This window comes from Arachis stenosperma, chromosome 4, assembly GCF_014773155.1.
Source record: "Arachis stenosperma cultivar V10309 chromosome 4, arast.V10309.gnm1.PFL2, whole genome shotgun sequence".
Taxonomy (NCBI): Eukaryota; Viridiplantae; Streptophyta; class Magnoliopsida; order Fabales; family Fabaceae; genus Arachis; species Arachis stenosperma.
In genome coordinates, this window is record NC_080380.1 from 13,294,377 (window position 1) to 13,311,066 (window position 16,690).

Genomic DNA, 16,690 nt, shown 5'->3' on the forward strand with positions numbered 1-16,690 from the left:
GGAAACAAGACTCTTTTTAAATAGACGCAATGACTCAACATCTTAAAACAGGTAACTCTTTTGCTCTTTCTCTGTATCACAAAGCCACTTCATTGAGTTCTATATAATAATAATAATGCAAAACAGGGCATCAAGGTAAAACCCCTTTCAACATGTTAATCCCAAAAGGCTAAAAAAATAAAAAGGCTAAAACCCCTTCCCATCATTAGAGTCATGGCTTTTAAGGACCCAGACATGGGGCTCTCTTGTTCAATATCCATCATTCCCCCAAGTTATCAAAGATATCAAATCCAACCATGCAAGCAAACAATTTTTACAAACACCCCTCTGAAATTCAGGATTATATTCGTTAGCCACAACCTCTATTCCAAGTTATAGATCTCGAATTTTACATGCACAAAAGAAAAACTAATATGAAGAAACAAAAACTTTATTTCTCAAATCATACATAGCTCTAACCATTTTAAGTAGCAATTGCCAACATGGAAAACTTCACAGAAAGATTTTGAACATAAAAGAAAAGAACGTGTCTGTTTTATGCAGCATACTAAAAAATAACACAGAATTCGCTAAGTAATTCTTTAACCAAATTTTAAAATCAAAGAAGGAGGAGGAGGAGGAGATGGCATAACGTCCAAACTTATTTTAGAGATTGAGTTGATAAAATCATAAAATTGCATAGTGATTCAGATCTGAATACTTATGTGGATGCCAAGCTGAAACACAGTGTCGCAGATTCACTGTTCTGGCTCTTTGAACAAATAAATAAAGAAAACATTTAAGTACACACCATCAGTTGCTTGAATCCTTTCATGTGGGGTTGCATTTGATGGAAGTTCCTTCTTGTATACAGCAAATGTGAGGATAATGCCTAGACGATTTGTTTTGAGCAGCCTGAAGGGAGCAGTTAAGACTCCTTTGCCTGACTCTCTTGCACGCAACACGTTTTCCCGGTCTTCCTGTAGATGAACAAGTGAATAACTTCAAATTTGGTAGCCATATATCGAAAATATCAAACGTGAACAATCACTAACAGTTAAGCATTCTGATGTCCACAAAGTTATACTATTCAATTCTCTATACTCCATAAGGTATCAACTCATGCAGATGAAAGAATAGGGAGAGAAAGAGAATTGAAAAAGTATCAATGTTGGAACATAAATAGTTTTGGGAATAAGCTAACAAGTGTTTAAGACCCCATAGAAGCCTTTAAAGCGAAACCTTGACTTCTCCTGCAAACATTAGAGCGAGACGTATGAAATCACATGGAAAAAAAGAAGACAAAACAAAGTTTCATTGGCTTTCATGACAATAATATTAACTTAGTAAGTATGTTGTTCTTAGTTCAAATAAATATAGCTACAAAAACACAGCAAATCAGTCTAGTATAGATTTAGCTACCATAACTGTGATTCCCAAATATCAAATATCAACCTATAGAATAGTGTGATTAGATAAGTTATGAAACAAGAAAAGATTGAAATATTCAACCAACCAAAATGAAATGGCCAGAGATTAGAATACTAGTATAGATTTAGCTACCATGACTGCGATTGCCAATGATCAAATATCAGCCTATAGATTAGTATGATTAGATAATTCATGAAACAAGAAAAGATTGAAATATTCAAGTAACCAAAATGAAATGGCCTGAGATTAGAATACTTGCATGTTTAATGTTCAAGGGAGAGTCAAACTGCATAGCCATATCCAAATTGTGAAAGGTTATTGTTTTAGTTTAGAAAACTAAATACTTCTATGATAAACCTTGGATGTAAATTCTTTTTCCTTTTTGGTTTAGAAGAAAACTAGAAATCCAAACAATAAAAAATGATCCTAAATGAGTCCTTCATTTTCTAATATGTTCTTCAAGTAATTATTTGCCATACTATAACATGGAAGTTCTTTCTTGTATACAGCAAAACGAATCAGTAAAGGAAAGAAATATAAATCAATTGAAGAAAAAAGAGTCTCTAAAATCCAAAGCATGCAGTTTTTCAACAGAAGAATTCCACTTTATTTATAACAGATGCATGATAAAAGATATTATAGCATCTCAATTGGCCCAAAAAACTCAATAGCTTATGGTAGTTTCATAAACAACTAACAGTTAAACATATGATTGATCTTCAGTAAGCTTTAATTCTTTTAATTTCTTGTCTGGAGATGTCTCACCAACACTTTATTCAGTTTTTTAATCTATTTTTCCACTAATCATAAATGTTACAACACTAAGAACCTTAACATTGAGCAAAATCCCTCAAAAAAAATGTTGAACATAACAATAACAACACAATAAGAAAACTCATCAGAAGAAACACCAAGAACAAAAACAAAAAATAAAAACTAAGAAATAGGAAAAAAATCTCAAATCTTACCTCAGAAATAAAGGAAAAATGGCGTATGGAGGAGGTGTGGAAGGAGGGGCACAATGTGATTGTCGACGACAGCAAGGAAGTCAATGATGGAGGAACATGCGACACCTCGGTTCGTGGCTCTTCAGATCTACTTCCAATGGAGGAGTGAAGGAACGGTCATGACTCGTGAATGAAAGCGAGGAGGAAGGGCAGTGGCAGAAACACAACGGCGACACAGAGAGAGAAGGAGAGCGCTCGAACAGAGGAGAAGGCTGTGGGGTTGCGAGGCTGTGGGGTTGCGGAGAGCTGCGATGGCTGATGCGGGGGCTGCGTGGCTGCAGCGGCGGTGGCAGAGACTGCGGTGGCTGCAGCGGCGAAGAGTGTAAGGGATTAGGGTTCCAAGAGTGTGAATGGTTATGCAGAGTGTGAATGGTGTTCCAAGAGTTTAAGGGATTAATGTTTCCGACGGAAAATTTAAATTACAGACGGATTTTCCGTCTGTAATAATTTAGTAAAAACGCAGCGTTTTGTCTATTTAATTACAGACGGATTTTCCGTCTGTAACCATTTCTCACTGAAAAAAATTAATTTTTCCGACAGAATTATAGACGGATTCTCTTTTCCGTCTGTAATTTATGCTAATCTATTTTTTTTGTTTTCCGACAAAAAAATCCCTCTGAAATTTTGTCTGTATTTCAGTGGGATAAAATCCGTCGGAAATATCCGTCTGTAATAACTAATTTTCTAGTAGTGAGAAGGGAGGAAGGAGGGTATGGGCTATATAGTATGGAGAGGATATTTCTTAATTATCAAATTTCATAAAAGGTGAATTTGTTAAAAGGACGATTTTAATACTAAATATAATGTTGAGGACTATTTAAAAAAAAAGGAAACGATTTTGATTTGATTCTAAAATAGTATTGTTTATATCATTGTCCGATCCTTTGGCTGGCAACCGAAGAAGTTCTTGCACTGCTTTTTTGGAGAATAGAGAAAACAAATAGATAAAATCATTTTCAGACTGGGAACACACTATACTTGAGTTTTCCTGTATCACACAAACCAAGATACTGATACACTTGTAACTAATTACTGCTACAACAGTTTAAACTATATATATGTGTAAAAAAATCATAGAATCAATTAAATTGTTGTGACTTTGTTTATGAATCACTGGTGATTGGTTAATATTTGTGATAGCAGAAATATTATCCTCCACTATAGCCCTATGTCAACCCACCATAGCTAATGCTAAGCATAACTATTAACTAACGAGAATCATTGACAACTTTAAATCTTGTCATTTTCTTTGGTATTAAAAAAACTGAATTATCAAAGTAGTAAGTACTTTCCAGACTTCCACTTTTCTAGGAACATAAATCCAAAACTAAATAAATCATAAGAAAAAAAAAACTTGAAAGCCTTATGCATTTTTAGGTCTTTTATTAAACGTGATATAAAAAAAGGTGACTTAAAAGTCTAAAATAGTTTTATTAGAAAAAAAAAATTACCGTTTAAAATCTTGACCTTTGACATTTATTGTCACGTTTTTTAAAAATTGTGTGACAAAAATTTATTTTCTAAAGTCATGGTTCAAAATCATTACCATAGACAAAAACTATGACTATGGAGTATGGACTATCTTTATGACTACAATTTTTAAACGTCGTAACATAAAAAATATTACTAGAAAATTACTTATTACAGACGGATATTTTTGACAGATTTTATCCTATGGAAATACAGGCATATTTTGTGAGAGAAATTTTGTCGGAAACAAAGAAAAATGAATTAGCATGAATTGCAGACGGAAAAGAGAATTTGTCGATTATTCTGTCAGAAAAATTAGTTTTTCCGTGGGAAATAGTCACCGACGAAAAATCCGTCCGTATTTAAAAGAAAAAATCGCTGATGTTTTATTAAATTATTATAGTAAAAAATCTGTCTGTAATTTAAAATATTCCCTTGAAAATGTTAAAGTAAGGGGTTTGGTTCACGTTCTCCTCTTCATTTCACAAAACACCCCCATCCTTCATTGACGACACTCCTCACCCATTCCCTCCAAATCCTTCAATGGTGGCGCCTCTCGCCCTTGCAGTGCCATTGCCCGAAGCTCCATCACACCCCCTTCCCCCAATCTCTACGTCACACCCCTTCCCCAATCTCTCTTTCAGTTTCGACGTAGATGAATTTCGCCACCCTCTCGACGCCGTTTTTCGTTGAAGCTCGTCAGCGTCGTCGCCGCGTCTACATCTTCTTCTCGTCGCCATTGGTTCAGGTAGTCTCTGTCGTCTCTTCCAATTACATTGATTCTCGTGCAATTATATCTGTTCTGTTCTCAAAACAATTTAGGATTTTATTACAGAGATTGATTCTGATCAAATGTGATATCTGCCATTTATTCAACACATAATTTCAAAGATATATATAATTCATCATCACCAATCTCTCTATTAATCGATTCGCTGCATGTTTCTATTAGTTTGTTTCAATTGTTATGATCTCATCTATCTTCAGTTAATCTGATGTGGCTCTAATCTTTCTTCCTATATATATATATATATATATATATATATATATATATATATATATATATAACAATAATTTTAGTAGGGGTAGGTGACTTGGTTCTGATTGTGATATCTTCATAGTCAATTTGATGATATATATTGAATGTCACATATCATATATATTGTATTGGATTATTAGTTTCAAGCATATAATATGTCATTATGATTGACTTGCAGATAAAATTTGGAAATTAAATGTTCTTATAGTGACAAAATAAAAAGACTCGTGATATTACAACAGAAATTAATTCTAAAACGAGACATGCCATTAGAACTAAATAAATAAGTTAGTATATTTTTTTACTCCAACTCTACTATGATAGATGCTTAGTCAAATACAGTTCATCAAAATTGTAACATTAGAGTGGAGTTTCTCTTTTCGTCATAACTTCTTAGTTGATTCTATTACACAAAACTTCTATAAATAGCTAATGTTGTAGGAGATTTGAAGCTACACCAAGATTACATGATGGAATTTATCAAGTTTCTTAAGACAGGAATCTGGAAACAGATCTAGTCATACTATTGTAACAATGTTTGGATTTTTATTTTTGTCCACCATAAAAATGCAAGTTGATAGTGTTAACAAACCTGAAATTCTGCTGGAAGTGGTGCAAATCTTGACAGATCTTGACTTCATAATTACCAAAGCCTATATATATATCTTCAGATGGAGGATGGTTTATGGATGGTACTTTTTGTTAATTAAATTTAACTTTCACTAGAAATGCATTTACTACAAGAATGTGTCCATGAAGTAGGTACATATATTTGATTAACTAACCTTATATACATTGCTCAGTGCTAAGATTAAGATTATGAAAAGCTATTAGAACTTAATTATAATTGTTGTTACATAAATAATACAGGGAGAAAGTGTATGTTGTTTAAATAACATAAACTATTTACTTTATATGTATGCTTGAAATTTTATGGAACTTCACCTAATTAACTATGGTGCATTTTCAATTCATTTTCTTTAATTTTTCTGTAGGATAAGTATTATTTTGGTCCCTAATGTTTAGGGTCAAAATCGAAACCGTCCCCAACGTAATTTTTTATTTAGAGTCATCCTTAATGTTTTATTTCGCATTAAAATCGTCCTTTTTAATAAAATTTTTATTTTATTACTAAATTATCGCTATTCTAATAAATAAAAAAACAAAAGAATGCGAGGGGGAGGGGAGGGGAAAAGGGGGAAGGTACGAGGGGAGAGGGGGAAGGGGAAGGGGAGAGGGGGGGACGGCGCCGGCGAAGCTTGGAGTCGCCGTCGCCAAAAGAAAGAAGAAAGGAGAGATGGGCTGTGACGGGGGAGAAGAGATGAGGGAAAGGAAATGCGCCGGAGCTGCTAGGTGAAACACCCTAACTACCAAAGCTCACGCTTTCCGGCTGTGCTACTCTGATAGTTTGGATATTACGACGACTTTTATACTATTTAATACTAAAATATGAGCCTGTTTAAAACTTTTTACTGCAATACCGCTCCCAAAATTACTCTTGCCATACAACGTACATCCATACATACCATACAACTTACAAAAACTCATAAAGGGTACATCCACACACACACACACACACACACACACACACACACACACATATATATATATATATCTATATAATATTACAAGCATTAGCCAATACAATTCTTATCCCTCTTACAAAATATATTAAGATAAAGGCGAGGGTACAATAAACCATAACTAAGACAATACAGAGCATCACAACAATAACTAAATAAACTCTTCGTGACTTCTGTGCCCATATCCTGAAAGGGAAAAAATGTAGGGGGTGAGAACATCATCCTCGAAAGGGTTCTCAGTAGAGGGTTTTTGAGAATTATTGTAATAGGATACGTGAAGATAAACCGTACCAGTGATTAATAATCGACTTATACCTCTTTTCAAAAACAACGGTTTACAATAAAAGAGAAATCTGAAATCCTTTTCTGAAAGAGAAAAATGTTCATTTAAAACAATATTCAAAAGCCTTTCAAAAGGTTTATCTATGCTGAACCAATTTAGCCTTTCATACTTTTCCAAACTAGAAACACAAAACCGAAACCAACCATCGGTCCATCTCAATTCAACCACGGCCCTAGGCCCAAACAATCCAACCAACAACCAATCACCACAATCCAACAGAGTCCCAGTTGCAAACACAAATAGGAAGTTCAAGCACAACAAACAGTTACAGCAAGTAGAACAAGTAGCAGTTAATCTCAAATAGTCACAAAGGCAAACCAAGTACAATATGCACACCCAAATAATGTCACATAGATGCATATGATGCATGCCTGTTCCTAGTAGCTGATGATATCATCTGTCGGTTATAGAGCCAACCCGACAAGTCCTGGTAGCTAACCATTGGACTGTCCCTCTGTCGTATTTCCCCAACTCGAGTTATACTCAATATAAACTTGATCATAATCATGATCCACATCCATCACCCTCACTGGTGAATATTTATGGGGGTGAGCTCATCCGGGGCTTTCACAGTGCCCGGCCACCCTGACGATATAGGGTCAAAAGAGCTTCGAGTCTCCACCTGGAGCACGTGGTGGCTAGCTACTGCTTTCTCCCAGAAAAACTCGTAGCTCCGATAGTGGAAGTGCAATATCACAAATTATCAATATCTCAGCATATATGCTTTCATTCTCAACCATCCGGCTCACGGTTCAATCCAAAACCAGCCAATATTCATGTCATACACAGCCATTCTGGCTCACGGTTCAATCCAGAACCAGCCAATATTCATAATCATACACAGCCACTCCGACCCAAAACAAAACAGCACTTCCACCATCAACATCATCAAATTCATAAAATCAACATTCAAGGCATAATTCACTTTTTCTCAAATCATTTCACTTTGAAATCGAATTTCAACTCTTTTCAGCCTTGGCTTTAAAGATCTCATTTCTCAAATCATCTCAGGCTCATAAGCCACTTTTACTCAAGGTAAATTCCCCTTTGAAAACAATGCCACTCTCGGCATCATCTTTCCAAAACTTCCATAACCATGGCAAGTTAAAGATTTATTTTGAAAACATTCAAAATCATCAATCCCACAATAGGATTTTACAACATTTCTCGGCAGAGTCCCAAGTCTTTAGGGGAGAATAACATAACTCATTTCACCAAATTCATTTGAAATCATTAAAACTTTGGCTTTCCGATTTGAGTAATAAAATAGGATCTAAGCCAAACTGAGTCATGTAATCATTTACTTCTTTCAAAGCCATTTCCTTTACTTAAACAAAACCGGCTTCAATTCCACAATTAAATCTGAAGCGTTTCAAACTACCAAGAGAATCATTTCTGTTGTGTTAAACTAGAGTTCAAAAGATACTCTGAAGCTTATGTAAAATGTCAGAATAATAAGGTTCATCAATCGAAATCTAAATCCTTTTAAAATCACGAAAACTCTTCCAAGGGGCAATCTTTATGTTTAATAGAGAAAAACATAAACCCATTTTACCTTTTAAAATAGCCTCAAGAAAAATTCTCTTTCGAATGACTTGCACCTAAGGACATACTATTTTTATCTTGGAAAATAAGGAGAATCATAATTCTCTTTTCAATAATTCTTCCAAAGCATAACTTCATCGCTTCCATAATTGTTCTAAGTAAAAATAATAAAAGAAGCCCTGAATTCACAATCCTCCAAGTAAATAGGAAAGGTATTAAACTCATAATTTTCCCAAATAACCTTTCAAATAAAGACTCGAATTTTATAGAAATTTCGGCAGCATCTCCCCTAAAACTTGGACTTTGCCACCCGTTTGGGTCCCAACTAAACCGTTCCTTAATCCCTTTCAACAGTCCAGAATCCAAAATCAATTCAAAATCAAGCTAAATCCAACAGTTGCCTCATTGGCATATCTCAAGGAAACTGTTTCAAAATCAAACCAATATCAACCGAATTAACTCATTTCCAAAGCTTTAAAGAAATGGTTCAGCAACAATCATTTATCAAACCAGATCATTTAAAGCAAACCAGGCTGAATTCAAGAGTATATTCTATTTTCCACATTATTAAGAAAATCAACTCAACCCAAATCAATTCCCAACGGATTAAATTCGTTTTCAAAGATTTAAAAGAATCAACTTCAAAAGCATTTTATTTCACAAAGCCGCACAACAATTCAGCCAAACAAACATCCATAATCATTCGAGACAATCAAATAATATATAAGGCAGATACAATCACCAAATACAAAATGTCTCACATCAGTATCCATATGTAATAATTCCAATACATAAAACATAGTTTTTGGAAAGCGCTCCTACCTCAAAATGCAAATTCCATAATTCAACACCTCATAAGTTCTTTTCGCCTCAACTCGAAATCAAAGGCAGCTTCAAAGCACAGCCCCACACATTTTCACAGCAGCATAAACAACTCTAAATTACAACAAGCAACCTCAGTTACTAAACTCTAGGAACATTAATACCTTAAAGGCTTTAATACATGTACGGGATACTAACATAGGACTTTTGAAACATAATTTCTTACCGGAATAACAACACGAAGCAGCTGCAATTTCAAACCGGCCTCGGTAACAGCTCCGGCGGTGGGCAGAAGCTCTGGTAGATCAACTATAAAAAAATTGCGCAACATTAAAACCTTCTCAAAATCCAAAAAAGGCAGAAACCTCAAATAAAACCCTTACCAGAAACTTTTCCGACGACGACAGAAGTAGCCAGAAGCTCCGGCGGTGGTTCCGGTAGCCTCAAAACTGCTCCTGGTGGGCAGAACAACACCACGACTTCTCCCTCCTTCAGCAGCGACAACAGTGGTGTTTTTCGGCAACCACCGATCTCCGGCATTAGCAACAGAAGCTCTAGCTAGGCACCGCGGAGCAGCAGATCGGCAGTACCGTCGGCCAAGGTGCGGTGGTGGAGACGCCCTCAACCGTGGTGAAATGCGGCGACTATGGATGCTCGGCGGCGACGGCTGGCTCTGCAGCAACTCCTCGCGAGCACTCTCCCTTCTCTCCTCCATTGATGGTGACAACGACGGCTCTGGCGGCGAGGCACGGCGGGGCACGCGACGAGCTGAACACGGCGGCGAAGACCCCTTCGCTCTCTTCCTTCTCTCTCAGATCTTGCCTCTGGTCGCGATGTTGACGCCGCGCCTCTCTCTTTCTTCGACTCGACCTGATGACAGACTCCGAGGCGGCTGTGCTTCCTCCATGCTTGTGAGCTTGATGGTGGCAGTACTGTGAGGACGACGGCAAGCTCGACTTCAGCGGCCTCCTTCCTCGGCTCTCACTTCTCTCTCCTCTGCGCGACACGACGGTGCGGCGGTAGTGACACCCGCCGGCGCCGTCCTCCCCCTCCCATCTCCTTCTTCCCGTTTCTCTTCTCCCCCTTTCTGCGTTGAGTGTATGCGCCTACTGTGTGTGCTTGTTGTGTTGGTGTGTGTTTGGGTTGCTGATGGGCCTTGGGGGAGACGGGTAACCGGGTAGGGTTTCAGGGTTAGGGTTTCATTATTTTGAAAATTAGGGTTAGGGGTAAATTGGTAATTTCAAATAAAATTTGGAATAATGTAGTAATTGAAACTCCAAATTATATATATATATATATATATATATATATATATATATATATATATAGCAAAATACTATTTACTCATCAATTTCACCAAATATTTCCAATAAAATGTCCAAATCCAAAAATTAGAGATAATATACTTAATTTCTTTCATTTTCCAAAATAGTAGTATTAATATCTTAAAAATATAATTTATTTAGTCCAAATCATGTAAAATTTCTATTATTTCATAACTTCCAACTTTATAATTTAAATATAGAAAATAATCCAAGAATTATAAAATTGGATAATAATCTCAATTTATTTCAAATTCAATAAATCAAAACTTGCTTTAATTTTCTTTAATAGAGAAATTTCTGAAATTAACGTTACAGAAAATACTGAATTTGAAATTAGCTAATGGTAGTCCTTTTTCAAAAGTTTTGGGTCTTACACTAGGGATCACCGCCGCCGTCGCGTGGTCATCGGGCCTTGGAGGGAGACCACGCCGCTGAGCCGTCGCCGCCGATTTGCCCATGAGCTGCCGTCGGGGAAGCGCCGGTAGTTCTGCTTCGGCTTCTGCATCTGTTCTTTCTTCTGCGTCTGCTTCCGATCTACTTCTGCATCTGCATCTGCTTCTTCTTCTGCTTCTTCTTCTGCTTCGTCTTCTGCATCTGCTTCATCTTCTGCATCTGCATTTTCTTTTGCTTATGTATTTACTTTTCCTTTATTTCTGCTTCTGATTCTGATTCTGATTTTGTGTGATGATTTTATTGTTGAATTTGATATTGTTGAATTGGGTACTCGTTGAATTTGATGCTGTTTTTGTTTCTGAATTTGATTCTGATTTTAATTATTAATATTTGATGGGAGTAAAGGAGGTGGTGGTGGTGGAGTAAGGGAGGTGCTGGTGGTGGTAAAGGTGCTGGTAGTGGTAAAAGGGTATTTTTGTCCGTAAAAAATTAAAAGGACGATTTTAATATGAAAAAAAATGTTAAGGATGATTCTAAATCAAAAACTACGTTGGGAACGGTTTCGATTCTGACCCTCAACGTTAGGGACCAAAACAATACTTATCCCTTTTTCTGTTACTACCTATTTTTACTATTTCAAGTATTGAAAAAGATGGTTATCATAGATAATAAAAATCATTGAAAACAATAATTTCATGCATAAAATTTATGAATGAACCTACAAATTACTACAAGATTTGCCATCATTTTCATTTTGGTCCTTACTAGTCCCTGCTGTATTTTCAATTTGGTCCTGCATAAGCATAAAATTAGAAGACATTTATTATATTAGAAATTAAAATTAAAAAGAAATACCCATTGATGATGGTGTGGAGTTGAAGATTGCGCCATTTTGAATCGTTGAATGGAAGTTTGTATAGTGGCAAGTTCAATTTGACATTGTTTGATTAAGTTTTGATAACGATGGATAAGCTGAACAGGACCAGTAACAAGGTATCATTTCCACAAGTTGGCTTCAATAACCAAAGATCTTGCTGCCACTTGACATATCTTGTCCGAGATCTCTACTGTTCATACACTAGGTTTTTTCTTTGCTTTCTGCACTATACCACATTCGATTAATATTGAAAATATTCCTTTTAAGATTGAAAATATTCCTAACTTGTCAATTCTTTATGAAATTATCAGTTGGTTATCTTTTTTCCTGGTTCTCAGAAGATTACAGAGATCATCAAGAAATGGTATGATAAACCGTACAGAAAGTTTGCGGATGTACCTCTTCCGACAAAAAAACTTTCGTTTAAAGAGTGAAAGGTAAAAGTAACATATATATCATGCAAATCATATAAATTATTCTAAGAACAAACTAGGTTATTTTCTTTTCTTATCTTATATTATAGTATACTTTTTATGTGCAGAGCCACTTTTTTATTGGTGATGATGAGGAGGAGTTATTTTTTTTTTTAGGGCTTTCAAGTATATAGGACAAGTAAGCGATCTAGGCAAATGATGTCGGATATTTGTGAGGATGTGGATACAACCCACGAATGGCTAATTCTTGCTTAAAAAAGCGGTTGGAAAGGTACCGAGAAACAGATGAGAAATGAAAACATATAAAGAAAAAAGCAAGGGAGAATCGAGCCTCACTCTTAGGTGGTTCTATCCATTGTGGTGGTTCTATTCCACTGAACTCAATTATCTGCATACCTAGTAAATTGAACATCCAGCCATTGTTAACTGCGCACAGAGTAAATCGAATCAAAAGAAATAACCATCCAATTAAAAATAATGAACATAATCATCTGCATACTTATTGAATTGAACATTCGACATATTCATTATTCACATTGTTTAGTATTCTCATTGTCTACCTATATATATATATATATTTTTTTTTTTATGAAAATATCTTTTCTATCGGTAAAATGACGAGAGAGTGACTATAGTAATAAAAATTCTAGTAGTATAAAATATATAGTCAATTATATTATTATTTTATTTGTTCAAGCAAGACTACTAATTAACTAAAGACCAGACTCATATATGGTGGTAGACTCCAGTGTCATCCACCAAACTCCTCGCACACCCAGTCAAACACATCGGCTTTCAATATTGAAATTTAATAAAATCACCTTAATTATAAACATACTATAAGTACACTATTAGTTAATAAATCACACACATATTTTTGCTTCGAAGATAGTTAATTTCAACGTGACATTGATATAATGCATGGATTAATAAGCACGTGTGCCCAACTACCTACTGGATGCACTTATTCATATCCTTCATAGTTCATACTTTAGACATATGTAATGTAAATAAATAGAGCCGCCAGACATTAAATAAAAGATTTCTATAATATGATTGGATGCATACATGAGATAAAAGAGGAAATTAAAGGAAATAACAAATACTATATTCTACCAACCACCAAAAATGGACCCATACATCAATCACTAAAGACGAAAAGCTCTCTAAACAAATATGCCGCCAATCTGGTCCGCCATCCACACAATATCATGAATTAAACTACACAATATATGGAACATGATGCATGCACAATCAATCAATCAAAGTCAAAGCAAAACAATTAAACAACCAAGAAGTCAGAATACTTCGTTTTTGAAGTTAACTAATTAAATAATAATCATTGTCACCATTACGACACTTTGAGTTAGCACGTTTTCTATGTAACTTCCAATTCCCCCATTTAATTCCACATATGCCCCTGGCATACTCGTGCATATAAATATTCCCCTTCTCCCTGCCTAAGTCTTCACCAAAATACAAAGCACATAGCTAAAGTTTGCTCTCCCAAAGAACATAGCTAAGCTTTGTTGTCCCAAAGAACACAGCTAGGAAAAGATGGTGGCTGTTAGTGAGATCCGCACGGCTCAAAGGGCAGAAGGCCCTGCAACTGTATTGGCGATTGGCACAGCAAATCCATCAAACTGTGTTGATCAGAGTACATATGCAGATTATTATTTTAGAGTCACCAACAGTGAGCATATGACCGATCTTAAGAAGAAGTTTCAGCGCATTTGTATGTATTTTTATTAATTAAGCGTTTTAGTTTTATTTTATTTAATATTTATCAAAAAAATTTATCGTTTTACTTTTATATTACTTAAAACAGAAAATTAACATATTATACAATATATTATATTCACTGTTTGACATTAATTATAATAATAACTATATAACATTATTTCTATAATTATAAATTTATATAAACTATATATTCAAATAGTATTTAAAGATTTAAGTCACTACAAAAATAACTCAAGAATAACATTATTACTATATATATCATTTTCTAAACTTTATCAAAGGTAATGATGGATGTGAATTATACATTTTTATTTCAGGTGAGAGAACACAGATCAAGAACAGACATATGTACTTAACAGAAGAGATACTGAAAGAAAATCCTAACATGTGCGCATACAAGGCACCGTCGTTGGATGCAAGAGAAGACATGATGATCAGGGAGGTACCAAGGGTTGGAAAAGAGGCTGCAACCAAGGCCATCAAGGAATGGGGCCAGCCAATGTCTAAGATCACACATTTGATCTTCTGCACCACCAGCGGTGTTGCATTGCCTGGCGTTGATTACGAACTCATCGTACTCTTAGGGCTCGACCCAAGCGTCAAGAGGTACATGATGTACCACCAAGGCTGCTTCGCTGGCGGCACTGTCCTTCGTTTGGCTAAGGACTTGGCTGAAAACAACAAGGATGCTCGTGTGCTTATTGTTTGTTCTGAAAATACTTCAGTCACTTTTCGTGGCCCTAGTGAGACAGACATGGATAGTCTTGTAGGGCAAGCATTGTTTGCCGATGGAGCTGCTGCGATTATCATTGGTTCTGATCCTATTCCAGAGGTTGAGAATCCTCTCTTTGAGATTGTTTCAACTGATCAACAACTTGTCCCTAACAGCCATGGAGCTATTGGTGGTCTCCTTCGTGAAGTTGGACTTACATTCTATCTTAACAAGAGTGTTCCAGATATTATTTCACAAAACATCAATGATGCACTCAGTAAAGCTTTTGATCCACTAGGTATATCTGATTATAACTCAATATTTTGGATTGCACATCCAGGTGGGCGTGCAATTTTGGACCAGTTGAACAGAAGGTGAACCTGAAGCCAGAGAAGATGAAAGCCACTAGAGATGTGCTTAGTAATTATGGTAACATGTCAAGTGCATGTGTGTTCTTCATTATGGATTTGATGAGGAAGAGGTCACTTGAAAGAGGACTTAAAACTACCGGAGAAGGACTTGATTGGGGTGTGCTTTTTGGCTTTGGTCCTGGTCTTACTATTGAAACTGTCGTTCTCCGTAGCGTGGCCATATAATGCACTTAATTCTGGATATATGCGATTGTGTTATTTTTTAATAATTTTTTTGCTCTAAAATAAGGTCCTAAATGGCTCATATATTATTAGATGAGTGAAAAATCAGAAAAAGATGTCTAAAGTTAATTCTTTATGCAAAGATCCCTAATATCAAAGTTTGTAATTGTTAATTAGTAAAAAAATATATCAAATTCTTTTCCATTGAGCAGCATAACACATGCCATTATTGATTGGGTTGTAATTTCATCTAAAAACAACTATAAACACCTTCGGATGAGGTTTCATTAAGATAAAGTCATAAAAGAATTAAGTATGGTAGTACAAGGCTTGATGTGTTATGTTTGTAATTTTTTATGTTATCGTGTACACATATATATGTTTGAACTTTGAAGCATCTCATATAATTATGTAAAATGTTAGTTACTTTTATTGTCTAATTTTCAATATGTTGTTATACAAGCTTGAATATAATAAAATTAATTTTATTGAAAAAGAATACACATGTCATCTTGCATAACTATGTGACCAACTGACCATTTTGTTTAAACGTAAAACCATCCCCTCCCCCCCTCCCCTCCCCTTCCCGGGTTTCTAATTTAAGTCTAATTGCACTGTGCACAACATTTCAAAAGTATACATATGTCTCCCATTCTCAATCATATGAAACCGTTAGAGTACACAGCAGTTTTTGACAGGGTTGGAAATTTTGATTTGTTAGATTAGTTTGTTAGCTAGGGTCTTGTTTTTTAATTTTAGAGGATTTTTATTCTAATTTAAATATACTGATTTTTAGGGATTTTTGTATTTTAAATATATGAGGAAAAAAAGTGAGACGTGAATTTTTAAAAAAACGATGTGCTAATTTGGTTCGACAAAACTCTGGGAAATCAATTTGAATTACATATGTGAAATTTGATAAATTATTTTTGACTATTTACTCATAAAAAGTTATACAATGTGTCGTTGTATTTACAATTTTATTTTTTATTAACAACGGGATTTAAAATAAAAAAATAAACTAAAAGACAACAATTCTTAAAAATGGGATGCCGATAGAATCATCATGAAAACGAGGAGAAATACAAAAATGTAAATTAAAAAATTTACATTATTCATATTAAGGTCATATATTTATTGATATCTCCTTTTCTAAAATTTAGCTGGTATATGTATTTGTGTTTTACACGGAATAATACAAAAATATATAAGTATTTTTAAAAATTTTTTTTAAATAAAAATATACATAGTAACTTTTATTATAAAAATGTTATAAAATTCATTAAATTTAAAGTTTAACTATTTACAATACTAAAAATAAGAAAATCAATGACTAATAATTTTTATTTATTTTTAAAATATAACAATCACTCATTAATAATAATATATAGTTT

General features: G+C 34.9%; 1 long non-coding RNA gene and 1 pseudogene across 1 annotated transcript; one reads left to right on the plus strand and one right to left on the minus strand.

The window, feature by feature from the left end:
• Nucleotides 1–11,685: 11,685 nt before the first annotated feature.
• On the minus strand, nt 11,686–12,775 carry LOC130973743 (uncharacterized). The gene is made up of 3 exons (XR_009084263.1): nt 12,748–12,775; nt 12,585–12,644; nt 11,686–12,035 (listed from the first exon to the last, which is right to left on the minus strand). It is a non-coding gene; the product is annotated as an uncharacterized LOC130973743 (long non-coding RNA).
• A 924-nt stretch (nt 12,776–13,699) lies between these two features.
• Nucleotides 13,700–15,500, plus strand: LOC130973944 (stilbene synthase 3-like; annotated as a pseudogene).
• Nucleotides 15,501–16,690: the final 1,190 nt, after the last annotated feature.